Genomic DNA, 27,766 nt, shown 5'->3' on the forward strand with positions numbered 1-27,766 from the left:
AGGAGTGGTAGAGAGAAAGGGAACAAATGGTGGAGGCAGTGATACAAATATAAGAAACTATTTATTGGAAAGGTATGGATGGACAGAGGGAGACAAAAAACAGAAAGATGAAACCAAGTTCATGCAGAAGTAAAATAATGAGCCCAAAGACAGAGGGAAAGATCCGAGAAAAGGAAGAGACATTGGAGCAGATCAGAGAGAAACACAGCAAATCACCCGTACTGAAGTAGGCACAATAGGGCTGGAGAAACATCAAACTGCATTCCTTTTTCAAAAGCTTTTGTCCAAAACGATATAAAGTTAGTATTTTCAAGAAACAAGGGCTAGATGTGTAGGTGTATCACTTGAAGCTAAGTCTTCACATTCTCCCATAGTTTTAACACTGTCATTTGATCCAATGTTACTTTAAAAAATCCATTTTGGAATCTTAAGCTGCTCTGTGTTGACTGAAATAGACATTATCAGCTAGGAAATAAACATGAAAACAATGGAAGTAGCCTCATATCTTAGAATGTTGTGCACCCATAATGGCTGTGATGCCATTAAGTAAGTCACAATTTGCCAGAAACCAACTTCAGTGTGAAATAGAATGCACAATGTAATAGGATAGCAAGTTTGCAAAACATATTGTGTTTTATTACTGGAAATCTCTGATTGTGTAGTTCCACCAAAAAGTCTTGATATGTGAAATGGCTGCAGGATGATTGTGTATAAATAATAACTGCAGCAGAACTCAGGAACACAGGGACAACTTCTTCGGGCTCATTTTATCGTCTCTTCAACCGATGAAAAGATCAGGCGATTTTTTTCTTCTTTTGGAGCCATGATGCAGCAACAGTTCAGCAAGTTAGCAAAGCACTGGAAACTATGATTATAATGGCTACATCTGTATGCGACCATGTTTCGGTCAGAATCCATTCATCAGTGAATGCTGTGAGCCGAGGCTTTGCTGCCCGTAGTTAAAAAAAAATCAAATACAACGAGAAAGTTAAATAGAAAGGGAGCGATGCCCCACCGACAGCAAATGCCAATCTCCAGTGTTAACGAATTCGGATCTGTGTGATGTCTGGCAGGCTACAGCTAATGATCAGGCTTAGTTAGGTGAAGAAAAGACGCAGTGGGAGAAGGGGCGGGGGGGGAGTTGAGGTGGCTTTGGGGGGAGTAAGCGCCAATCATAATGAAACCTGCCTTGTCTGATGTTTGGCTGGCCACAGCTAATGATGGTGAATGATAAGGTGAAGGAACGCGATAGGGAGGGGTATAAGGAGGAAGAATGACTTCCTTCCTTGCCTTTACAAATATTCAGAAAGGTCAGATCAACTTTTGTCGTCTATCTCTGTCAGGATATGTTATTTTCTATTTGTATGGTAAACATCATTAGAACGCTATTTGGCATTTCAGCTTGTTCACAATTTTCCCATTGAATCTTCACACGTGCTTGTTTCAGTGTATGGCAAAAGTATGTGGACATACAGCCAGGGACCCGCGGATCCTTAAAAAGTCTTAAAAGTCTTAAATAAAATGTTTGATATTCAAGGTCTAAAAATGTCTAAAAAGGTCTGGAATTTTAGGAGGGGAGGTATTACATTTGATCTGAGGCAGAATGAATGAGTGTGCAGGGGGGACATTGGTTTCCATTGGTCTACTGCCATATCATTGTTTTGTTAATGCAAAGGCAGTCATGTTGGGTAATGTGCACTGGATATTTCCCGTTATTCAAATGCAATAAAACTCAGTAACGGTTTATGCTGTTGTCTAGTTCATCGATTTTGTTGTATTGGTATTATTTTTCCTTTTAGAGGTCTTAAAAAGGTCTTAAAAGTCATTACATTTGTACTTAAAAAATGTGCAGATACCCTGCATACAGCATTCATTGGCATTTTAAATAGGCTTCCAACTCTGTGTCCATATAGTTTGTTTTTGTACCTTTCCTGTTTCAAAATGACGATGCCCCTCGTGTACAAAGCCTAGTCCAATAATAGATCGATTTTCCAGTTTAGTTTGAGGAATCTGACTGGTCTGCATTAAGCCCTGACCTTAACTGAATGCAACACCCTTGTGCACACAGCTGCGTGTGCATCACCCATGGGTCATGTTCATATTCACATCTACATGACTTAATTAATTATTGTTGGGATGGGACGCAAGCTGAGCATTCAGCATCATTACCCCGCTTTGATGTGTCTGTGGCTGGTGCGAACACCGTCTGCTAACTCATTACCTTTTGTGTTTTTTACTGGAGCTCTGTTTATGTGTTTATGGGCTGTAGGCTACAAGTTGCTGTTTACATATGCATGCATGCCATCTGCGGAGAAAATAAAAGCAGTTGAGGACACTGCAGCGCTCTCCCACAATGCAATTTTATAATTACTCTTTAAGAGAGGTTTGTTATTACAAATTGTTACTTTGCATTTTCTAATTATATTCTCAAATGCCTCGTGAAGTAAGCTGTTCCCTTTGTCGTGTCTCCTGCACTCAAAGTGGCAATTGTTATCATTTCTCTTTAATTGGACTTTAGTTTGGAGCTTTTCCCCTGGGGAACACAGCTAATTAGCATATGTTATAGTACAAATAAATGTTGTTGCTTTGCATCTTCTTAATAAGGTCATTTTCATTATCAACATCATCATCCCCTAACAATTCATGTCTCACAATGAGTAAGTTCTGAATGGATGACGACAACTGATTAGAGAGAAAAGAGTACAGGAATATAATTATGTTTTCTTGGCTTTCCATGTGGAATCGAGGGACTGATTGGTGCTCAAGTAGGAGAAGGTGTAAAGTGAAAAAAGGGTGAGGATGAGATTAAAGGGGGGGATGACGAAGATGATAAAAAAGACGAGACCTGGACAGAGGAAAAGCGGAACAAGAAAGAACAAATATAACATTGATCAGGTTCTGATTACACCCATGAGATTGTAAACGGTTTTGAATGTCTGTAACAAGGCAGTGATTGTGTTAACGAATCAATTAAACATAGAAAAATAAAGTCTAATGGTCAATGTCAGGAAGTATGCTTATGAACAGCTATTTAGAAACTGTGTGGGCTGAATCACACATGAAGCCTAAATCTCTCGTACAATGACTGCATGTCAAGTAGTCAAAATATGCAATAACTGAGGTCCGTTTATGATAGAATAGAGGCATTACATTTTCTCACATTAAAGGGTTTTACGGCCAAAATCTTTTTTTATGTGGTCATCCTGGCTTCCTGTTTGGATTTACCATAACAAAATCTTGGTTATGGCCACCAAAATCGCACACAGGCTCCAAATTGTGTGACCCTCTGACCCCACCAGATTGTTCATGTTGTTTTTAAGTATGATATATTCACACTGCTGGGCATTTTGATACGTTTTGACATGACCCTGGGTCACTGATGGAATCCATCAACAATGCTGTAAATCTGAGTTGAGTGCAGTGGCTGCCCTTAACAAAGGAGCAAGCTATACAAACATTGAATTCCTCCATTCTCAGATACATGCAGTCAAGAACCTGTTTCATAATAATAAAATATAGATTGTTTGTCTAGTATTATTATACAACCAGGCCAGAATTAAGTTTGTAAAACTGGCTTGAACAAAAAATAACAAAATTAGCTTGTGTGAGGACATTTGTCACATGCCGGGCACTCAGGATTTTTTGTTGAGGTATTGAATGAGCTGCTTTACTCAGTTCTTATACAAATATTAGTGCAGCTTTGTACTTCACTCACATTTTGCACTAACACTCATGTTGTTAACGGCTCCAAATCCATGAATAACTGGGCACTCGCCTGCAGTGTGATCGCTGCTTCAGGCTCTGCAACATCTGAACGCTCAGAGAACAGCTGGAGTTGCCCTCAGCGAAATAACCTTTTTACTTCACTCACTGCCTGCTCTCTCTCCTCACTTTTCATTTTTCAATTCAATGGCTTTTACTGGCCTGATATCTGACTTGTCACAAAACCAACCCACAACGGTTCAAACAATCTTAATATTGAGAATGCACGTTCTCTCTCTCTTCCGCCTTTCACTCTTTTTTTCCTTCGTCCCTCCTGCCTTCTGCCCTTCCCTCGCACGCCTGCCAGTAGGCCACTGAAAACGATTCATACTGATCCAATGAATAATATCTATGACAGCACAGCTTCAAATCAGCATGTTACTGTAGTTTTACTGTGCCCTCCAGAATTATTGGTGGCCAAGATTAGCTCATTACTTTTACAGCTTTCTGGCTCATCCTCACCAAGGGTGCCAAACATTCTGGAGGGCAATATATATCTTACCCTCCTACGACTATTTCTCTTCCTCCTCTCAACGTGCTGCCATATCTCACTTTTAAGCTCATGTATAATTCATGAAATGTTTCTGTTAGTAAGAAATTATATGAGCAAACAGGGATTTGATTTTCTAAACTGAATTGAGCTCCACAGAACAGCTCTTGAATTTGATCTGAACATGTATTGTACGAACTCTCCTTCACCAGAGGTAAAAACTCTTGAGCATCAAAGATGGGTGTTATAAAAGCTCTTCGGCTGGATTTTGATTTGTTTTTCGAGATTTATTAGTAGACAAAGACAATTTGCGGGTGACAAAAAAGTTTTCCAGGCAAGGTCACACATTAGGATTTTGATAAGATGTCTATAGCTTGATTTGGCCATTTTACAGTTTGTAAAATGTCGAAAGTAGATCTAAAGCTTAGGAGAAGCGCATCTCAACTTAGTAAAGTTCTATCAACCTCCAGCTCTTTACAGAGTTTACAGTGATTTGTGATTTTCCCACATTTCCCCATCCATGGTACATCCGACTTGGTCTCCAAAAATATGACATTCCCATAGAACTTAATGGATTTGTTTGTTACATTTCATCATAATATTCAAAAATGTGTTCCTGCAGAGATGTTTGTCTGTGTTTTGGTACAGGCTGTCACGACCTCGATACAAACTGATGAACCTAAATGCACGACCCAGAGACGTCTTGAATGTACAGTCACAAAATGTATTTTTAATTCCAAAAATCAGGTAATCCCTCTTGACAGAGTAGGTACTGGCATTAACAAAAAGCACTCACAAGGAGGAAAAAACTAAGCATAACAAAAAGAGAACTTAAGAAAAACTTAAGCCTACAAAATTAACAACAAAACAAAACCTGACATGAGTGAAAGCGATCTGAGCTGAGGCTTGGCACGACCATTCGGGGAAACAAACAAGACTAGCTGACACAGGACAGAAGAGAGACAGGACTATTTAAACATGAGGTGAGTGGGAACAGGTGGAAACAATCAGGGGTGGGGCAGACACTGACGATGGCGGGAAAAACACACAAGGGGAGGAAGAAACAGGGCCTGAAATGAAAGACAAGAGGTAAGTACAAAATAAAACAGGAAATGACAGACAAAATATAACATAACTAACACATTTGACGAGACACAACACAGGCTCTAAACATGTTGTTTGACTTGGGAGGCTCTGTGGCAACACAACAACCAGCCAAGTATAGCTTTACCTTCAAATTGGGCATTCAAATTGGTGATAAGTTAGCTTTTGGCAAAAAACAAGTACCACACTTGTTTTCCATTTCCATTGTTAACAGCGTAAGCACAATTGTATTTTGGCAGATTATAACCTAAATCTGTGTTTGTTAATATCCAGTCATTAGGATAAATGCTTATGTATCAATAATTTGACTTTATTCACATGCTCTAAATTATCTATTTCAGAAGCATTTCAGAAAGTAGCTTCTTTGTCTTCTTACTCGATAACTGTTATGTTGGGAAGATGTAATGGAGTACATAAGATCAGTTAAATATTTTGTATGAGGAAGAAATTAGCAGCTTCAATCTTTGGTGCTTTGCCAAGGTGTCTGTAAATGTATCTAATATCCTGGAAAGACAAGCTAAACATGCCGTAACGGACAGACTGTAATTTGAAGCTTATTGATTTGTTTGTAAATGTCATTAAGAGGATTAAGCTAGTAGTGACTGGATGAAACCAAGTAGTGTTTTCTAATACATGCTTTTGAGACACATTGTTAGTACTTGAGTTATGTCAAGAGAGCGGTTTATTAATCTGTTTCCTTTTTTCCCATATAATGTAGGATTTGAGTCACTGTTTCTGGAAGTCATACTTCAATGAGCCCAATACAAATGTGTTATCTCCCAAAGCAGAGACACTATCCTGCATGTCCTAACCACACAATCTACAGGGACTTTACAAATGTACTTAACCAAAGTATGATAAAATACAACAACATTTGTAAGCAGGATGACACACACACACACACACACACACACACGACACACCTAAACACACACACACACACACACACACACACAAACACGATAAACTACTCTGGAGCTGAGAGAAGCCACAGATGCTGCAGGGCACATAGGTAACCTCACACAAACACACTTAAAGTATGTGGTTTTATTTATTTGTTTGCCTCCATACAGTTTTAGTGCATTATTTAACACCTCGGAAATGGAAATTTAAACAGGAAATTATGCATCACACTGTGGAAGAGAAGCACACTTTATGATATATCTCCTATTCCTCCCTGCTCTTAAATGGCAATGATAATATTGCATTTTTCCCTTGATATATTATGCAAGGGTCCAAAGTCATGCATTGAAACCATAGTCCAAACTGATTAAGCTGCCTTTGTGAGAAGACTGATTCACACAGTAGCTGTTTTGCATTATTCTCTGTAATGTATTATGTTGCTGCCGCTGCTGCTGCAGCACAAGGTAACCCAGTCGTACTTTGGTGGTTTGCAAGTTTCTTTTGAGTCTTTTGTAAAAGTAATTATTTTGTAGAAGAAAGATTTAGTCTTTAGAATGGATTACACCATTAACCCTCCTGTTGTCTTCGGGTTAAATCTTACCGATGTACTACTTTCATCATAACTTTTTTGTTTTACATTCGATTGCATTAAGGCTTTATGATATCCTTCACAGTAGACATTTGAACATATACAATTGCTGATCACCAGTTTCATTGAATTTTGGCTGATTTAGTCAACTTTGTAACACCGGTGTTCCTGGTCAAAAATGACCACCATAAAGAAAAGGAATTAGTAACCATCCGGATCAGATAAAACACACACAAACACCCACACACACACACAGAACAATTTGACACATTTCCCGCTCTTATTTGCCCATCCCCCCACATGGATCACACCTGGCACACGCAATACATGTTCAGTGTCTATTCTTTGTATATTTACTGCAGTTGTTCATGTATACCAGTAGTCTGATACAATATTTACAGTTTGAAAGGGTGTTAAATGAAATTTGGTGATGATTAATGGTTTTTGTGTTAATGTAATAGCAGTTAAAACAGGACCGGTCAAATTTGACCGCGAACACCAAAGTAAGGGGGGGAAACAAAGACAACAGGAGGGTTAAATACATTTAGAAAATGTAAGTCCAGAGTCAATGACAATGTACTACATTGTCAGTGACTCAAGCGGTCAAAATGTAGTTTGTTCACTTTTTTTCATAAATTAAGTGATCCCCACAATCTCTGTTCAAATTCACTGAAATATGGACCAAACTTAATATGTACCTCAGTCGGTGTCAATGTCTCATAACCTTCGCACAGGAAAATAATGCTAAAAAACGTTCACATTACTTACTGTGCATCATAGGTCACGCTAGAAATGTAATGAAATTGTGTTGCCTCCGGTGTCCTTGGCCTTTTCAATTTCTACCTACTTTACTTCCTATCAGAGGGAAATACGAAGCCGTCGGCGCTTCATTTCCCTCCTTATAAGTCATGTTTTACAGTCTGCCCTGAGGGATGAAGAAGTAATCACAGAGGAGCTTCAGGCTCAACAACATGGCAGATCTGGATTATTATTGTGGTTGAGTACTAATATTTTACGTTTTATTTCCTCTTCAAGATGGTTTCAGACAGGTTCAAGGTTCACAAGGTTATTATGATTAACAAGTGGCTCAAAGTCCTGAAATAAGTGATGTATGTGATTTCATTTCATGTTTTTTTAAATGTTGGAAACCAGGTTGCACATACAGTACATAGACCACCAAGTCTGCCCACCCAATCAAATGTTGTTGAAAAGCAACATTTCTACAAGTATATAAATCTAATGATCAATTGCAATAACATACTTCTTTGAGCTGTCAAATACATAAGTAGATTGTAGCATAAATCAATATCAATTTATGACCTAGGGGTGTGGACTTCAATATACTATAAGATTCAATTCCTAGTGATTTTAGTGGACTTTAGAATCATACTTCCAAAAATAGCCATTGTTGGATAGAATGACTTCCTGTTCACCAATTGGAGATCTTTATTTTAAAGTGTTTCTGCTTCATCAGAAGCTCTAGAGTACAGCAGAGGATGGTATTAATGCTGTACATGAAAATGAATGTGCTCGTACAATATGCATGTGGTGCATGGTTACCGCCCATCAATAATCCTTCTTTTTTTGCAGGTTTAGTGAAGTAAATATTGAATGTTGTCATGTATGCTTTACTTCAACTGCGAAATATCTTTCATATTCTTCTATTTTCCTGCAGAAATGCAAAATGTACAACATAAACATCCATCTGTTCAATCCACACCCACTGCAACCTCCGAAAGCCATTTAACTTCAGAACCAGATGTCCTGTTGGCCGCAAATGCAGCAGCAAGATACACTGACTTCATTGTGTGAATTAATGTATTCATTTATTTTATTTTCCCAGCCCACCATAGCTTGATATGTTACAGTGAAGGTGAAGAGCTCATTGTGAAACTGCAGTCTTTGAGCAATTTTTGTAGCTTGAATTCCCAATGTGAAGGCAGTTAGATATTTTGATGATTTAAGTGGAAGCCGATGAAGATAAGGCGTGAGTTACCCTGACAGATGTAGCTGTCATGTTTCAGCTCTTTCACAGCGGCTTAAGGCAAACTGCTGCCATTTTGACCTGTTTTAACTCAAAGGCAATTGTCGAACTCTCAGCTCTCCTCTAGGCTCTGCTATCTTTACTCAAGGGTCTTTTGTTGCCTTTGAATTTATTGAAATGCAGATTTGATATACACTTTATCAAAATAAAATGTATATCACCATTCCATTGACTTTGTCTTTCCTGAACGAATATATTATCTCAGGGAATACAGGAGAGTGGTAAATGATACATGGATGGTTTTTACCCGGGAAGACAAGCCTTCTACAATGTGCTTCTCCTTCTGTTAGACTTTAGTAACACTGAACCTTAAACTGGAATGTTGAATCCCCCAGAGTTCACCGATTTTTTGGGGGGGATCAGAGTTTTTGGAGCAAATGGCAGGAACGTCCCCATGCATCAATAGATGTGTCTTCACAAAGTTGATGTACAAATACATACAGAGCACTGTTAAGGCCACTCTCCTTGTTGTTACTATTGTATTGAGCCATTCCATAACAAAATAATAAGATCTATTCAACATTTAATTCAACCAATTTCCCTGTTTTCAGCTGTAAATCATTTCCCTCCTTGAATGCCCAAGTGTGCTCTGATGAGAGCTGCAAGTTTACACAAAGATAATGTATTCTTCTATTTCATGCTTGATAGACCTTTGTGGAGAATATCAATTCTGCAACAAGTTTAGTTGGCTGCTGCACATGCATGCACATTCACATTTGTTATCTTTCTTTAGAGCTACTAAACAAGAAAACTCAGATACAGTCATTTACTTTGACAAATTGTTTTACACTGCAGAAATTAGTTTGGGCATCTCTACAGTAGCTCGACACAATGCAGAAATAATTACCTGACATGTGAGAGCATGCAATGAGTGGAATCGAAGAGATTGAAATCAGTTTAAACTCTTAATCTCAGCGAGTGGAACACAATAAATACAAAAGGGAGCAGTAATTGCATCGAGTCCATCAATTAATAGTCATCTGTTGGCTGACGCAATTCAGACGTTAAATAACAAAGCCGGTTGCCAAATGAATACAATCCAGAGTGCTTTCATGAAATACATGGAGACTACTACACACACACACACACACACACACACACACACACACACACACACACACACACACACACACACACACACACACACACACACACACACACACACACACACACACACACACACACACACACACACACACACACACACACACACACACACCACACACACACACACACACACACACACACACACACACACACACACACACACACAGCAAACTATATATGTGTGCATACTGTAATTAAAATGTAATAAATGCACATATAACATTACCTTTAATAAGAGGTTAATAAGTTAAACATTAAATTACAGAGTGAACAATTCCTCAGGATTCTGCTCAACTCACAAAACAGATTTTGGAGCTTGAAAGCCTAACAAAAAAGGAGAAATATTTGATCGATGGGGCAAGTGTTTTTTCATTTTCTGCTGATACAATTAATCTTGTTTCAGCTATCTAATTTGCTCTTTAAATTGTTATCAAATATTACAATGATTTAGAAAATCTTAATTATATTTAAATGTGAGTGCATTAAGAGGATGCAAGTTGAAGGGATAGATGATATTCAACAAAGGGAATTATTTGTATTCTCTTTGAGCAGCCCCTGCAACCATTTTCATCAACTTCCAAGTACATTCACAACAAATAAATCTTCCAGTGGCTGACAGAGGCACTGTTCACTGACAGAAATACAATGTATTGGGGAGAACAAGAGTAAGTTTACTGCTAATAAATGAGGTTCCTTCAGCTTCCCTCAACACTTGGAGACACATAACCTGGTATATTTCGGACGTAATCACATCCTTGGTCTGGTGCACCGGTGAAGGCCGAGCCACCACACTGGCACAAAATCATTTCACTCTGGGCTTCTTTCCAGCCACTTAATATTCAAGAACCAGCACAAGCACTCCAGCGGGGCATTTGGACAGGAGTTATACAATAAATCATTCAACCTATTTTGTCTCTATCAACTGTCTACTCATTAACTTACAATGTCCCTTAAATAGACTATACTCAGATGAAAACACAAAGCAGCTGAAAGAGACATTAGGATATTACAGTGGAAGATAGGGACAATTTTACCTCAAATTACTAATATAAGCCTTAACTAACTTTGATGTTTTAATTCAAAAACTGACTCATGGACGGGCTGCCGCTAAAAATTGTTTGCCTGTTTGTTTTCCAATGTCATGTTATTGCACTTAAAAAACTGAAATATAATAAGCGCAAGACACTTAAACTTCCAGGTATTAGATATAAATTGTGTTAGATATCATGTCATTTTCATTTTATGTTCAGACTTTCAATATTCGCTTTTGAGAGGGTAATATTGAATGAATGTCTTGGTTCCTATAATTATAACATTCAAGACAACCCAAAACACTTGGGGGGTTTAAAAAAAGCGTATTATATTCTCTTTATTGTTCTTGTAAAGTCTGCGCATTGAGGGTGAGGAGCTGTAAAGAGCTTGCTAATGCCATAGCTGCTTTTTATGTAGACCAGCTTCCACAAGTTATTACGAGCTATAATGACCCCTTTATACATGTAAGCAACTCACAGACTAACCAAACTTCGATAATATTATATGGCTGGCTGAACATAAATTCAAGACAAACTTCAACATTTGCTTTCACTACTTTGGCCCTGTCTGATTAAGTAAATGGAAACCAGGTCAGATCAAATGTATTTTCTGTGTTTTCTTTTATCCAAAACGGTTGTGATCCGTTTCCTTTTTCTGTAGATTTGACATTGATCTCTGTGACACTTATGTGATGAATTTCTCCATTTATATGTTGAACAATAGTGAATAGAGGCTATTGAAGGTAGCTCTGTTATGAATGGCTCCAAATTGACATTTACCACTGCTGTTGAATGTAGATAACTAAAAAATGTTGTGAGTTATCCGAGTTCGTTGAGGCTGAAATATATCACTGACAGTCCATTGGAATCAAATGTCCTATTTTTCTTTATTCACAGTGTTTATGCCATTCACCATGCTTTTATTACTGCATAATTTAGTCTTTGCAGGATGTTTTTTGACATATTGTGAAAGACTATTTTCTAAGACCATCTGTATGAATGAGGGAGATTGCAGTTATCCATTCAGCTTTTGTAAAGATAAAGTTCACCCTGCAGTGTGTGTGCAACTGCAGATCTTAGAGAAACAGTTAACAAATATATATTGGATAATCTGTTACATTCTGGTTTGGAGGTTACACACTGTGCTCCCACACACAGCAATTAACCATCTATTGTAACTATGTCACAGTGTTATACTGTTTAAAACAATATTCTATGTTTTGTATCCTGGATTCTATTTTGATGTTGGCACTGAACAGCTTGCAATCGTCGTTTACTCCTCATGTGTAATATTATTAACTTAATACTCTATTTATGATCAAACGCACTTAAAGATGGAGTAGGTCATTTTGGAGAAACCAGCTCGAGTGCGCTAGAATTTGAAAATACACAGCTGGAAAAAATCTGCCACTTCCTTACAGAGCCCCTCCTCCAACACACACGAACGCGCACATGACCAATGAGGGCACGAGATAAGTTTGTGCACAGATGGAAGGCTGACAGGCAGGTAGGCCATCCACTTATTTTAGCCGGGCCGGCTAAAATAATTGGTCATGCTTTTTACAGCACTACGGCTTCCACAGATGACATTTGTCTTTTTTTTGTGGACGTTGTGGAGCGTTCCTACGACGCTGGTTATCAACTCGGTAAGTCAACCCAGGGTTTCTCTGTCCGGCTTTGAGCGCAGTCACGTGAAAGGGGCGGAGTTAGCAACATTTGACCAATCACAAACATGGACAAGCGTACTGACAGTGCAGCGTCATACTTCATGAATGAAAGGTAAACTATCATGTTAGACAAATATGAAGAAGTTAAACTTTAAACATCCATGACTTAAACACATAATCCAGGATAGAAGCAACATAGTTGCAGCTGCAAGGTGCAGAAAGAACAGCTGTTCAAAAAAAAAAAAAACTACCGAGTGTTTGAATGCGTAAATTAACAGTTCATGATATCACTGCTCCGTCTAAGACACGAGTGGATCTGACTTTAATTAAATTTGAGTGTTTGGTCATCTTAAGGTGTTACTTCAAATAACACTTCGGCATACAGTACTGTATGTGACACTGTAAGTGTTGCACGGCGATATACGGCTCAAGAAGCTGACGCAGATATATATTATGATGTGATTGATGATGTGATGAATGATAAGTGCGACACGTTGGCGTCGCAAACTTACAGTGCTGACTGAATGCAATGTTAAGAATGTCACGAGGCTCAGGACCAAAATGCACAACACCAGAAACAGATTAGAATTAACAAGGTCTTTTAATTAAGGTCAAATACAAAACGCTCACTTGGAGGATCAAAAACTCTAAACCAAAAAACATCTACATGACTATCAAAAATATACTTCACACGATCAAGGGATGACTGGCAGGCTTGACGAGACAAGACGAACTCACACAAGACAAAGGGAGACGCAGACTATATATACACACTAGGTAAGGGGACACAGGTGGCAACAATTAAGGGAGGGGCTGACAATCACACTGGTGGGAAAAACACACCAGGGCAGGAATGCTCTGAAACGAGAGGGAAAGGTTACTACAAAATAAAACAGGAAATCACAAGACAAGGCAAAAGACAAAAGGACTGAACTAAATAAATTAACTTAACACAACTGTCTAGACACCACAGTACCCCCTCCTTTACGGACGGCTCCGGACGGCCCAGCGAGTTCAGGATGGCTTTTGTAAAAATCCTTTATCAGGTTCTGGTCCACGATGAAGCTAGACGGGATCCATTCCCGCTCTTCCGGTCCATAACCCTCCCAGTCCACTAAAAACTGCTGACCCCTTCCTCGTTTTCTGACCTTCAGCAGACGCTTGACAGTGTAGACCAGACCTCCATCAATGAGCCTGGGAGGAGGGGGGGGCTTGGAAGCGGGAACCATTTTGCTTTCCTTGACCGGCTTGAGTTTGCTTACGTGGAATGTTGGATGGACTCTGCGTGATCTAGGCAGGCGCAAACGAACAGACACAGGGTTAATACACTTTTCCACAGTGAATGGGCCTACAAATCTTGGTGCCAGCTTCCTAGAGACTACGTTCAGGGGCAAGTCTCTGGTGGATAGCCACACTTTCTGACCCGGTCTGTACACAGGTGCAGGACGGCGATGCCGATCAGCCGCTTTTTTCATGCGGGCCGAAGTCCTAAGGAGGACCCGACGTGCTGAAGCCCAAATGCCATGACAGCGCCTGACCAGTGCGTGTGCCGAGGGAACCATGACTTCTTTCTCTGTCTCTGAGAACATGGGAGGTTGGTAACCGTAGACGCACTGGAACGGGGTCAATCCGGTGGCAGAGGTAGGCAATGAGTTGTGGGCGTATTCTACCCACGTGAGGTGTTTACTCCAAGAAGCTGGGTTTTTCGGACACCAGGCACCGGAGGAAGGTTTCCAGTTCTTGATTCAGTCTCTCCGTTTGTCCATTTGATTGGGGATGGTAACCGGAAGAGAGGCTGACAGAGGCCCCGATGAGGCTGCAAAACTCCCTCCAGAAACGGGAGACAAACTGAGGACCCCGGTCTGACACGATGTCCTTGGGAAAACCGTGGAGACGACAAACATGGTGCAACAACACTTCAGCCGTTTCTTTGGCCGATGGCAGTTTAGGCAAAGCAATAAAATGTGTCATTTTAGAGAATCTATCCACCACCGTGAGGACGGTGGTGTTACCTTTGGATTCTGGCAGTCCGGTGACAAAATCCACTGAGATGTCGGACCAGGGCCGACTGGGGATAGGCAGCGGCCTGAGCAGACCCATCTGGGGCCTGGAAGAGGTCTTATTCCTGGCGCAGATGGTGCAGGCGGCCACATACTCCTTGACATCCTTCTCCATAGATGTCCACCAGAACCGTTGCTTGATGACGTACATGGTTTTTTTTACCCCAGGATGGCAGGTGAGCAGCGAGGTGTGAGCCCATTGAATGACCTTAGGACGCACAGTTTGAGGAACAAACAACCTATTTGGGGGGCAACCCCTAGGTGTCGGGCTCTCACCGTTAGCTCGTTTCACCTCTGTTTCTATTGGCCAAGTTACCGCTCCAACCACACAGTTTAGTGGAAGGATGAGCTTTGGTTCCTTTGCCGAGGGTTCAGGATCAAAAACACGAGAGAGTGCATCTGGCTTGACATTTTGTGAACCGGGTCTAAATGACAAGGAAAAGTTAAAACGAGTGAAGAACAAAGCCCATCTTGCCTGACGTGAGTTCAGTCTCTTAGCTTTTCGGATGTACTCAAGATTTTTATGATCCATCCAGACTATGAATGGTTGCTCTGACCCCTCCAGAAAGTGTCTCCATTCCTCAAGCGCTGTTTTGACTGCCAAAAGTTCTCTGTTGCCTACATCATAGTTGCGTTCAGCAGGTGTTAACTTACGTGACAGAAAAGCACATGGGTGAAGTTTGCTGTCCTTGGCTGAACGTTGTGACAACACAGCCCCAACTCCATCATTGGAAGCATCCACCTCCACCACAAACTGCCGTAGTGAATCAGGAGTGATGAGAACAGGAGCAGAGGTAAACCGTCTTTTCAATTCCTGGAAAGCTTTGTCGGCCTGTAGAGTCCACAAAAACTGAACATGGGTTGAGGTGAGTGAGTGGAGAGGTGCAGCTATGGAGCTAAAATGTCTTATGAAACGTCTGTAGAAGTTAGCAAAACCGAGAAATTGCTGTACCTTCTTCCTGTTGGTGGGTGTGGGCCAATTTGCGACAGCACTGACCTTGCTTGGATCCATCTTGACCTGGTCCGGAGCAATGATGAAGCCCAGGAATGAGACAGTGGTCTTGTGAAATTCACATTTCTCCGCCTTCACGAATAGTTGGTTTTCCAGAAGGCCTTGGAGGACCTGGCGGACATGCTGAACATGGGACTCTTCATCAGGAGAGAATATCAATATATCATCCAGGTAGACAAACACAAAATGATTCAAATATTGTCTGAGCACGTCATTCACAAGAGCCTGAAATACAGCAGGAGCATTAGTTAGCCCAAATGGCATTACTAAGTATTCATAGTGGCCACTGGGGGTATTGAATCCAGTCTTCCATTCGTCCCCCTCCCTTATCCTGACCAAGTGATAGGCATTCCTCAAGTCAAGTTTAGTGAAGATCTTAGCTCCTTTTAACAGTTCAAAAGCAGTGGAAATGAGGGGGAGAGGGTACCTGTTTTTTACCGTTATATCATTCAGGGGAGAGTAGTCTATGCAGGGTCGGAGGGATCCGTCTTTTTTACCCACGAAGAAAAATCCGGCGCCAGCAGGAGATGACGATGGACGAATGAGGCCCGCCTTCAGAGATGAGTCAATGTAATCCGTCATAGATTGTCTTTCAGGACCAGAAATTGAGTATAGACGTCCCTTGGGAATGGGGGCACCCGGTAGTAAGTCAATTGCACAGTCATAAGGTCGATGAGGAGGCAACGTAGAGGCCCGAGTCTTACTGAAAACCTCCCTCAGGTTGTGGTAACAGGAGGGAACATTGGGCAGGTCTGGTAAGTCAGAGGCATGGTCATGAGTTACTTCCTTCGTCTCCACCTCACTACCTGAAGTAACCCTTCCTACAGACAGCCCTTCAACTTCTCCTGGTGAAACCAAACATGTATGATTACATTCTCTTCCCCAACCCTTCACCCTACCAGAACGCCAGTCAATGTGAGGGTTATGTCTTTTCAACCATGGGAAGCCTAAAATCATAGGGTGTTGTGAGGAGTCGAATAAATGGAATGTCATGAATTCTGTGTGGTTGTGATTTATGATAACCTGGACGGGTTCTGTGTGGTGAGTGACTTGAAACAATAATCTTCCATCAAGGGCACTGGCATTTAAAGGTTGAGCTAAGGGCATGGTGACAATGTTCAAGCTTTTGGCAACATTTCAGTCCATAAAACTTTCGTCTGCTCCTGAATCAATGAGAACATTCTGTGTTAAGGTTTTCTTACCTAATTTTACTTGGATAGGAGTCAGCGTACGAGGAGAGTAGTCAGAAGTTAGTCGGCTCACCAGCGCCCTCCTCTTGCCTGGGGAGCCCCGTCTTTTAGTGAGCAAGCGGCCATCAGGTGTCCACGATGCCCGCAGTAGAAACACAGGCCCTGGCGGAGGCGCCGTTCCCGCTCCTCCAGTGAAAGTCTTGCTCGGCCAAGTTGCATGGGTTCCTCTGATGTGGTGGATGGCGTTGTCAAAGGAGGCTTGATCCAGACCCCTGGAAACGAATCCTCCCTCATCCGGATGCCACGAGGAGGCCCCCTGGAGCTTGGTGAACGAACTGCAGGATGTTCTCTTTCTTTTTGTCTATCCCAGAGCCTATTATCTATTCGTATAGCCAGAGCAATCACAGAGTCTAAATCTTCTGGAAGATCTAATGGGACTAAGTGATCTTTGACAAGGCCTGAAAGTCCATTTACAAAGGCGTCCAGCAAGGCCAGATCATTCCAGCCACTGTCTGCTGCTATTGTCCTAAACTCTATGGCATAATCAGACACTCTTTGATTTCTTTGCTTGAGTTGAACTAGAGCTTTAGCCGCTTCTCTCCCTGGCGCTGTACGATCAAAAATCTTTTTAAGGGAATCAGTAAACAGTCCGAGTGATCTGCAAAGGGGAGAGTCTCTAGCCCATTCTGCTGTAGCCCACGCTGCTGCTCTACCAGTCAAGTGTGTTATCATGAAAGCTATTCTAGACTGGTCTGTTGGAAAAGCAGAAGGCTGATGTTGATAATGCAGGTCGCATTGGACTAAAAAAGGACGACAGTCACCTGAGTCACCGGAGAATTTCTCTGGAGATGCGAGACGAGAGCATGAAGAAGAAGTAGGTCCTTGGATCACAGCCTCAGGCAGGGGTGCAGCCGCGGAAACAGTTTGAGATCCAGCTTCCAGGTGGGCAAGGACACGAACAAGCTGATCTGCCAGGTGGTTTACTTGGCTGTTCACAGATGTTTGGAAGCTTTCTTGACGACCACTCAATTCTCTCACTCCCTGGTCAATTGATTTCAGCTGATCGTCATGCTGAGACAAAAGCGTGCCTTGTGAGCGCAGAGCTGCTCTGAACCTGTCTGGGTCGGCTGGGTCCATTCTTTGGTCAGTTCGTACTGTTAAGAATGTCACGAGGCTCAGGACCCAAATGCACAACACCAGAAACAGATTAGAATTAACAAGGTCTTTTAATTAAGGTCAAATACAAAACGCTCACTTGGAGGATCAAAAACTCTAAACCAAAAAACATCTACATGACTATCAAAAATATACTTCACACGATCAAGGGATGACTGGCAGGCTTGACGAGACAAGACGAACTGACACAAGACAAAGGGAGACGCAGACTATATATACACACTAGGTAAGGGGACACAGGTGGCAACAATTAAGGGAGGGGCTGACAATCACACTGGTGGGAAAAACACACCAGGGCAGGAATGCTCTGAAACGAGAGGGAAAGGTTACTACAAAATAAAACAGGAAATCACAAGACAAGGCAAAAGACAAAAGGACTGAACTAAATAAATTAACTTAACACAACTGTCTAGACACCACATGCAATGCTTGGAGTTACTTTCTTCAAGCATTGCAGTAGGACAACTTCTGCATTTCGTTTGAGAAATGTTTAACCGTGCCCTTAGTTTCAGAGATATAGGACCTGTGATAATTACCAGAAAACATTTATTTGGAAGGGAAAACCAAGCTATTAACAAAGTTATTAAAAGTAGGCTACTCAATGACAAAACGAAGGCCTTCAACAGGGAACTGATTTAAAACCTCTCTCATAGTAAAAAAAGCCAGTGCTCATAAACTTATTTGAGTTTCTGTGAGAGAATCAGTTGTGGAGTTAACATTCATAACTGTGTGCCGGCACATAAAGTGCTGAGGCATGGTGCTGCCAGTTACAAGAGCAGCTTACTGTCCTATCGCAGTTGGAGACCAATCCGACAGATAAGCATTCCTGTCCACCAGTGTCTCAATATTTTGGATGTGTTCATCAATTTTAGATTGTTTTCTTTTTTAGGTAAGCTTTGGCCGTTTGCTGGATTGGAACAGCTGGAACAGAAAATGAACATGTCATTATATTTTCTCCCCTATCAAGCATTTTTTTAAAGTCTCCTGAACCCGCAGTGATATTCTGTCTTACAAATGGTTTCATAAAATAGTAACATGTTTTTCCTAAAATATATAATAATATAATACATTGGATTTTTATAGCGCTTTTCCTTATGCTCAAAGACGCTTAGTATATGTTGAATTAATGCAATTTAAATTAATCACATGCTCAATTGAAGTACTTAATGCTGATACTGCTTTTTCACAGAAGACAAACATTATTTTGACATAAAATATAAAATACATATTGTAGCAGGTAGTATACATGCATGGCCTTCTTAAATTCAGTGACATAAACAATAATTCTGTCTGGGAAAGATCTTAACCAGCTGAAAATGAAAAGGATCTTCATAACTCACATAATTGTAATTAAAAGCCTGACTCATCTGCCTACGTATCCAGAGGCAGTCTGCTGCACCTGTCCCTCATTTGGCTTTGTGTGCTGATCTGGGGCAGCTGATCCCTGACAGGCCTGTAGAGCAGCTTCCACACAAACTCATTCTGGGCTTCAGCCAGGAAGAATAAGTCCCTTTTTTGAAGACAAAAGCCCTGCAGTGTCGGAAACACTTGGCAAAGCAAAGCAATGCAAGGCAATTCTATTTGTATACAGCCTTTCAACAACAATTATAGTCAAATCCTGTACATAGGACACAAATGCATGAAGACAAGGCAACATAAAATAAGCATAAATGGGATTTCAAAGGATGGCGTGAAAGTGACCAGTGCATTGAATCTAATGCAAGCTTTTCCAGGCCTTCTATTGTATCAGTGAATCCCACATGGGGTGAAGCAGGGGAGAAGGGAGGGCAAAAAGACTCACACTTAGGAGACTGATCCATTTTATCGCCATGCAGCTGAGGGTGCTGTGTATCAGGGTGCATCGTCTTAAGCATTGCTGATGGGTGTCTCAAGCTAAACCAAAAATTGTCCATTAGTACTCTAACTTCAGATTCGCTTGGATGGAAGCCATCTAAAAAGATGACCCCATTACGGGCTGTTGATCCCTTTTAGCTTTTGCTGAGCAAGTATTTTGTAATAACAGTCTGCTGAACCTGTTGCGTTAGCACTTCTGATTGTTCTCTGCAAATATCATTGGCTCCCAAAATGTATTCCTTTGCATTGTTTGTTTTTTACTAGAGGGATTTTTCCTTTTTACGACAAAGATCATCGGATCTGGCAGGCATCTGAACTTACATCTCATTGATCATATATTAATGGTTCAATCCTTTTTTTCTGTTGTAATGTCGTGGGTGTCTGTGATTCTTGTGTATGCCCATTTGTGGCTGTCTGCCAGATGGCCGTGGTCAAAGTTTGCTGAACTGAATTCATACATGTTGGCCTCTGTGGGAATAACAAGAATGGGCTAAAATAGATATAGTTTCCAATTTCACTCTTGTGACACATCTCGTGCTTCAGTGCTATTAAAAAATGTAAATACGTTTTAAATAGCCTTCTTTTGAATATATATATATATATATATATATATATATAGATAAATGTCTATGGGTCAGACTAATTGTTAACCGGGAAGGGGGAGATAGTATTGTTTATTTTCTAGAATTGTCTGTGTTTTTGTGAAGCACTTTGTGTTACCCCTGTGTATGAAAGGTGCTATCTAAATAAAGCTTGATTTGATTTGACATTCAAACAACAAACACTTTCAATATCAATGGCATGCCAATGGAGAAAAAGGCTGAAATGTAAACATTCTTTTTCTTTAAAGCTTGTCTGATTTTCTTTCTTTCTCCATCTGTCCGTCTTTCTCTCCTCCAGAGTCTTGTTATCTCAGTCTTTGGTCAGTGGAGGATGTCAAAGGCACAGTGCGAGAAATAATTGATGCCCATTAACCCTTACTTCAAAACAAGCTAACAAGCAACACAATCTAGACGCGGGGAAATATGAAAGCTAACAGTGTAAACAAAGCATTCAAATATATCATCCTTTAACAAGCCTGAGGGGGTGGAAAGCAGCACATTAGTGCAGCAAATAATTTCAAAAGTCATACAACAATGTATGGAACAATTAAAGCTTTAACTAATAGTTATTGTATGTGATTAATGATCACAAAAAGACATCAAAGAGCCTAGGGGAGATATATACAGCTAGCATATTTTGTTGCTTTGTGTTTGTTTGATTCTCATTTAAAAATCACTGTACCTCGTTGTGTGATTATACGATCATCTTTTAATATGTTTTGTGTGTGTAACTTTATGACAAATGTGATTATAAGTGATGGAATTAATGTGTGTAAAGTTAGGAAAGACGAGAGCAGAGAATCAGATAAATTGTCATCAGGCACATAGCTGGTCTCCCTCTTGAAGGGCCATTAAAGTGACATTGAAAACATTGCAGGGACTCACTCGAATGAATCGTTTCTCTCGGGTTTCAAACGCTTCATGTTTGGCATTTGTTCCCTTCTCAGTCTTGATTTCATAGATAATCTTTTTATTTATGTGTCAAGCAACTTCCATGACCATCTTGAAAATGGTTTGAAAACACATTGAATGAAGCACTATATCGCAAAGCTGTTATTAAGATACAAACGAGTCAAGAGAACTTCACAAATGTTCTTTTCTTTGAGATTTATTTTAGGCATGTACAAAGTTGGCCTATCTACACAGAAGGAAAATATGAAGGAACTATGTTCAAGGTCAGGTCAACAGGTGTACCAGTGCTTTACAATGGTTGTTGGGAGAAGTGGAGCCCATATAAAAGTGAAAGGGTGCAATAAATTGTCACACCAAATTGCTAGAACGGAAGCTTGGTCACGCTTCAAATTTGAAACTATAAGTACCCCTCGAGCATCAATATCTCTTTGATACATGATGGTGTCATTTTTGTTTGGATTAAAAACAGGAAGTTTATGGAACTTAACTAATTGCTTAAAGTTAGGGAAAGTGGTTGAGATTAACAACAGAGGTGTGTAAATTGACTTTTAGTTTCACACTGGACATAAACAGCGATCTCCTGTGTTTGTTTGCAGAACTTGACCTGTTGTTGGAAGGGCTTGTGTTTCTTTTTCCTTTTACCACCTTGTTGGAGTGACATCTCCCAGATATAAGGAATTAACATTGAAGTATAAGGTTCATAACAGACATAGATGCCAGACGTAACGTCGGTACAATACTTGCTCAGTAGTTATAATGATACTGTTTCAATCACATTAGTATGCATGAAAAGTGACAGGTGGTGTGACAGGTCACACCTCTCCCTACTTATGCAAATGAGCTAAGTCCCGCCTCCCATTGTTCGAGATCCTTTGATGTGAGGGGTGAGGTGTCATCACACGTAGGTGTGAAATGCCCCCCTGTGTAGCGCCTTTGTTCGAGATCCTTTGATGTGTGTTATCAGATAGGTGTGAAAAGCCCCCTGGGTAGCGCCTTTGTTGTCTAATTCTTTGATGTGTTGATTAAGTCTCTTTGAAGTTGTGTTGTATGGCCCCTGCCCCCTCAAACCCCTTTGTAGTCTAGTTCTTTGATGTGTTGATTAAGGCAGACTCTTTGAAGTTATGATGTGGCCCCCTGCCCCTCAGAGCCCTTTGTTGTATAATCTAATTAGCCTTTGGTGTTTGCCCTTTGATGTGAGGTGTTATAACAGGCAGGGGTGACTTCACACTGGTGTGCTATAAACCTTTGATGTTAATCTAGGTGTCTCTTTGAAGTTATGCGTGAGACTGTCTACCCGCCCCCTCCCAGGCTCTCCCCCTTTTCTACCCCCTTCCTGTGGCTATGACGCCTGCAGATAGTGGGGGATGGAATTAGGTGAAAATAGAAATATGCTCAAAACTAAATAAAAATACAGGCAATTTCCATTTACCAAGTCACCTTTTTAAAAAAGAAAAATGGCAAGAGACGCCTCGAATGGGGTTTTTAATCAGCCTGTGACAACTTACCGCCATACGTCCGGAGCACCAGTCAAGAAACGAATGCTGCAGCAGCAGCAGCAGTGCGGGGGGTTCAGACGCCGAAAGATCTGTGCACAAACTTATCTCGTGCCCTCTTTTGGTCATGTGCGCGTTCATGTGTGTTGGAGGAGGGACTCTGTGAGGAAGTGGCAGATTTTCCCCCCGGTTTGACTGCAAAAGACTCTCACTCGAACTGGTTTCTCCAAAAATGACCTACCCCTACCTTTAAGAACAATTAACACACACACACACACACACACACACACACACACACACACACACACACACACACACACACACACACACACGTTGGAGGTCCCCCTTGATGTGAGGGTTGAGATAAGCCTGGGATGTAAATTACTATGTTAATTAAGACACTCTCTGTGAGATGAGAAGAGAGGGGATGAAGTTAGTTTAAAAAATAAATACAAATAAGCTCAAATTAAATAAAAACAGCCATTAATTTTCACTCACCAAGAGACCCAAAAACGTTATTGTCCTCACTAGATTTGATTCAAGTTTTGTTTTAAATGATTTTGGCTGGCTAAGGATGTTTATTTTCAAGTTTTTGTGAAACTGTTAAATACAAGGAAGTATCTGTTTTGCAAAGAGGGTATTCATGTTAATTTCAAAAGATCTTATTTAGGTTTTCTAATAGTGATACCTAAGGATATTCTCTTTAGATTTATGGATTGTGAACTAATGTGTAATTACTTTTATTAACTATAAGAAAGTCTCTCTGAAGAGGGGAAATAATAAAACAATTTAAAAAACATGATCTTTGTCTTTTTTAATAATTATTTTACACCACTGTAAGGAAACCCAATATGAGGTTATGTGAGGTGGTAATATTAGAATTCTGCTGTATCCATAAAAGAGAAGTTTTCTTAAAATGTGTTTTCTACTCCATTTCCCTCCATGGCGGCTCCAGCTTTTACAGAGGGCTCCGCCTCCCCCTCAACATAACAAGTCCCGCCCTCCTCACCAGATCATTTAAAAGTAAGGGGATGGAAATAGATGAAAAAATAAATACGCACAAGCACCGTCTGGGAAACTAAAAGCGGACCATCGGGGCGATGGTATTACTGCGCAAGCCGTATGGTGACGCTGGGGAAGGACCCCTCTGATGATTTTGTTTTGGAGTATTTCAACTCTACATGCGGGGTTTTTCAGACATCCTTGCGGGTGCCTCTGACTGCTTGGCTGAAAATTATTGATGGAAAAGCTAAAAAGCTTAAAGAACTTTTTAAACAGAGTCAGACATCGATCGACATTATACTGGTGAAAAAGACTCTCACTTTTGCAGAGGACTCCGCCTCCCAATCAACATAACAAGTCACACCCTCCTCACCAGATCATTTAAAACTAAGAACCCCTCAAAGAAAAGCAGTGTGTTTTCTACCTATGTAAAAGAGAGTCGGGGGTTGTCTTACGAAAATGTGTTATCTCTGTATCAAGATGATGTGTTTAAAAATGAATTTTGTGAAAAATACCAACTGTGTGAGAGACGTCATAAAGACACTCATTTTAACCACAGTGTTTGTTCTCTACAAATGTTTAAAGATTGTTACAAAATGTAAAAAATAAAAAGGTCTGGAGACTAAATTAATTCAGGTGACTCTGTCTTTATTAGGAAAACAAAAATATAATACAAATGGTTTAGGGGGTAAATGTAACCATCTTGGACTTAATAGTCTAACAAAATACTTTATCTGAATAAATTTTGTATATATACATCAATGCTTTTTTCTCTTTTCTTGTGTTACTAAGATACTTTTAGACACACTTTGGCGTATGCAACACTTGTTCAGTTAAACAAGGTTTTTTCTTTTAAGGGGTGATCTGTCAAAGGGTATGCTGTCAATCATTCTTAAATCTCTTGAACTAGGAATCTTAGAAATGCGTCTTAATCCTCCCAACCCTAGCTCTTCCTCCTCCTCCTCCTCATCGTCATCATCCCACTCAGCATGACTCCGCCTCCCACTCAACATAACAACCCCCGCCGTCCTCACCAGATCATTTAAAAGTAAGGACCCGTCAAGGACATTTGTTGAACACTAACAATGGATCTGAGAAAAAACAAGTCTCTCCCCGCGAGTTGCAGCCTGGAGAAAACGCCTGGAGGACCCCCATCCTCTACAACAATCTGGACACCCGATCTCGACAGCGCTATGACTGACATTGATATGGCTGACATTGTTATGTATCAACCTCCATCTACTCCATCCGAGTCTCCAGGGGAATCAACAACTTGGCGTTCATTCGGTTCAATACGGCCATTCGGGACGCTCTACAACCGGGGCCTCATACGTGACGTATGGTGACATAAGATATTTGCAGTAAAAAGCAAAGAAAACGCAGACAGCATGCGAGATCAAAGAATTAGACAACAAAGGCTATACATTGTGTTACTAAGATACTTTTAGACACACTTTGGCGTATGCAACACTTGTTCAGTTAAACAAGGTTTTTTCTTTTCTGATAACCTTACATATTTTAGTTATTTTCTGCTACCAAGATTTAAGATACACCTTGATGTACGCAACACTTAACAAAAGGGTATAATATGAAGTACTTGGTAAGGAAGGGGTTTTTCTTTAAGGGGTGCAACACTTTAGAACAGGGTAAAATATTCATTAATTTGTAATGAATTGAGTTTTCTTTCTTTTAATTTTCAACATACTATTTGTACACAATGACTGTTCCATATTTCTGACAAACTATACTTTTTTTTTTGACTTTTTCCGTAAAATCTTGACAAACTATTACTTATTCTTAAATGTTGACCTATTGCTGCTTGGTTGGAGATGATAGATGAAAAAGCTACAACGCTTAACACTAGAACCGGCAACGGGTACATTTTACCCGCAGCTGTTTTTTGATTGTATGTAACTTGTTTTTAATAACATATTAAAGTCTCCCAGTCCGTGACTTTTCCTGAAAGTGTGTTATGTAGCACCCTCTGTTGTTAACAATTGTCAATATGAAGTCAGATTGAAAAAATCGCCAAAAAAAACGCCATTTATACCTATATCCGCCAGCGGGTAATATTTACCTCATATAAAATGCAGCGTAAACATGACATGTTGCTATAGCAACGCCTTTTGTCTACTGCGGTGCCTTATAGATAGAGAGATAGATTGAGAGAGATAGATAGATATATTGATATATGGATAGAGAGAGATAGATAGTGTAACATCTTGGAGAATACAACATCTTGGATGACTGAGCTCACGTTGAGGACGTAATGCATGTGTGCAGGTTACGTGCCAGTTAGAGTTAAAGATGGACACTTGGAATGAGAGAAGTAGTCCGCGTCGTCTGTTTATGTAGACAATTATATGTCCATAGAACAGAACATTACAGATGGATCGATAGATAGATAGATAGAGAGAGAGATAGAGAGATTTGTACCTAAACAAAACACAAGTCTAACACCAAGCGTTTAAATCAGCACTCTTAGCGATATTTTATACTTCATGTTATCTGCACAAACTATATCATATGAAAAGCTGAGAGTTCAGAGATTCTATTGGTATAAGTTTCATCCCTGTGCGATCAAAACTCACTGTTCTGTATGATAAATAAAATAACATTGTACCTTGAAAATCAATAGCGGGTACATTTTACCCGTTGGCGGTTTTAGGTATACAGCGACCTCTGGCGGTTCTAGTGTTAAAGAACTTTTTTTTTTTTAAACTCTCAATTCTATAAACCCCACTCAGCAAATCATCTAAAACGAAGGACCCCACTAAGACGACCGTTGTAAACTAGACATGGAGCTGAGAAAAACCAAGACTCCCCCCGCGAGTTGCAGCCAGGAACAGACTCCTGGACTACCATCATCACCACCATTTTGGACACCCGAATCTTGCAATACTACTGCTGCTGATTTTGCTCCTTGGGCCAAAACGTCTCTGTTTATGGACACAGTGAAATCGGTGTTGGTTGATATTGTGGAGAGGGTGATACATCGGTACAGAGAAGAAATATGCAATGGGTGCCGAGTCAGTCACCCCGGCCAAAGGCAACACGATTTCCTGAATGACATGTCCAATTTTTACTTCAGAAACAATTACAACGCGTTAATGAAAAGACTCTGGCTCACCGACTTCATTACTGAGATCGACCAGACTCTTATTGATAAAGACATTTTCACGGATGATTGGAGGATCCAAGGCGCTTCGGAGGCTTTTCTTCACAATCTCAAAAACTGCAGACGCCTCAAGGAGAGACTTGAAAAGATCCATGCCGAGTTGGATGGAGAAGAAGAAGCCTAATAACCAGCAGTTGACTGAAGCCAAGGACTTGTTCGATACATTGACTTTTTTTCTTTCAAGTAAAATAAAAATGGGAAACTACTATGCAAAACGCTCTGTATATATTGATCAGAATGTAGTCAATACCCTTTTAATAAGTGTGGTGATGAGGACGATTGAAAACAGAACGAGTAGTGACCCCTGTGTAAAAAGAATGGCTGAAGTTTGTAAACTAGAAGACATTTTGGATATCGTTTGTTCTGGCAGTACTATTCCGGGTCATTGGGAAACGATTGTAAACGAAACATTTAAAGTGGTCCTGGAATCTTCATTTTCCGAAACATTCTGTAACATTATCTCAGAAATGAAACAAACATCGAAAGTGTACCATGTGCTCTCATTGTATGCTCTGTTTGTAGATGTAATGCATCTTTGTGTCGAAAGCAGCATACACATGACTGAAGTGAAAAAACTCCATCACGATATC

The sequence above is a fragment of the Gymnodraco acuticeps genome, unplaced genomic scaffold (genome assembly GCF_902827175.1).
Source record: "Gymnodraco acuticeps unplaced genomic scaffold, fGymAcu1.1, whole genome shotgun sequence".
In the NCBI taxonomy this organism is placed as follows: Eukaryota; Metazoa; Chordata; class Actinopteri; order Perciformes; family Bathydraconidae; genus Gymnodraco; species Gymnodraco acuticeps.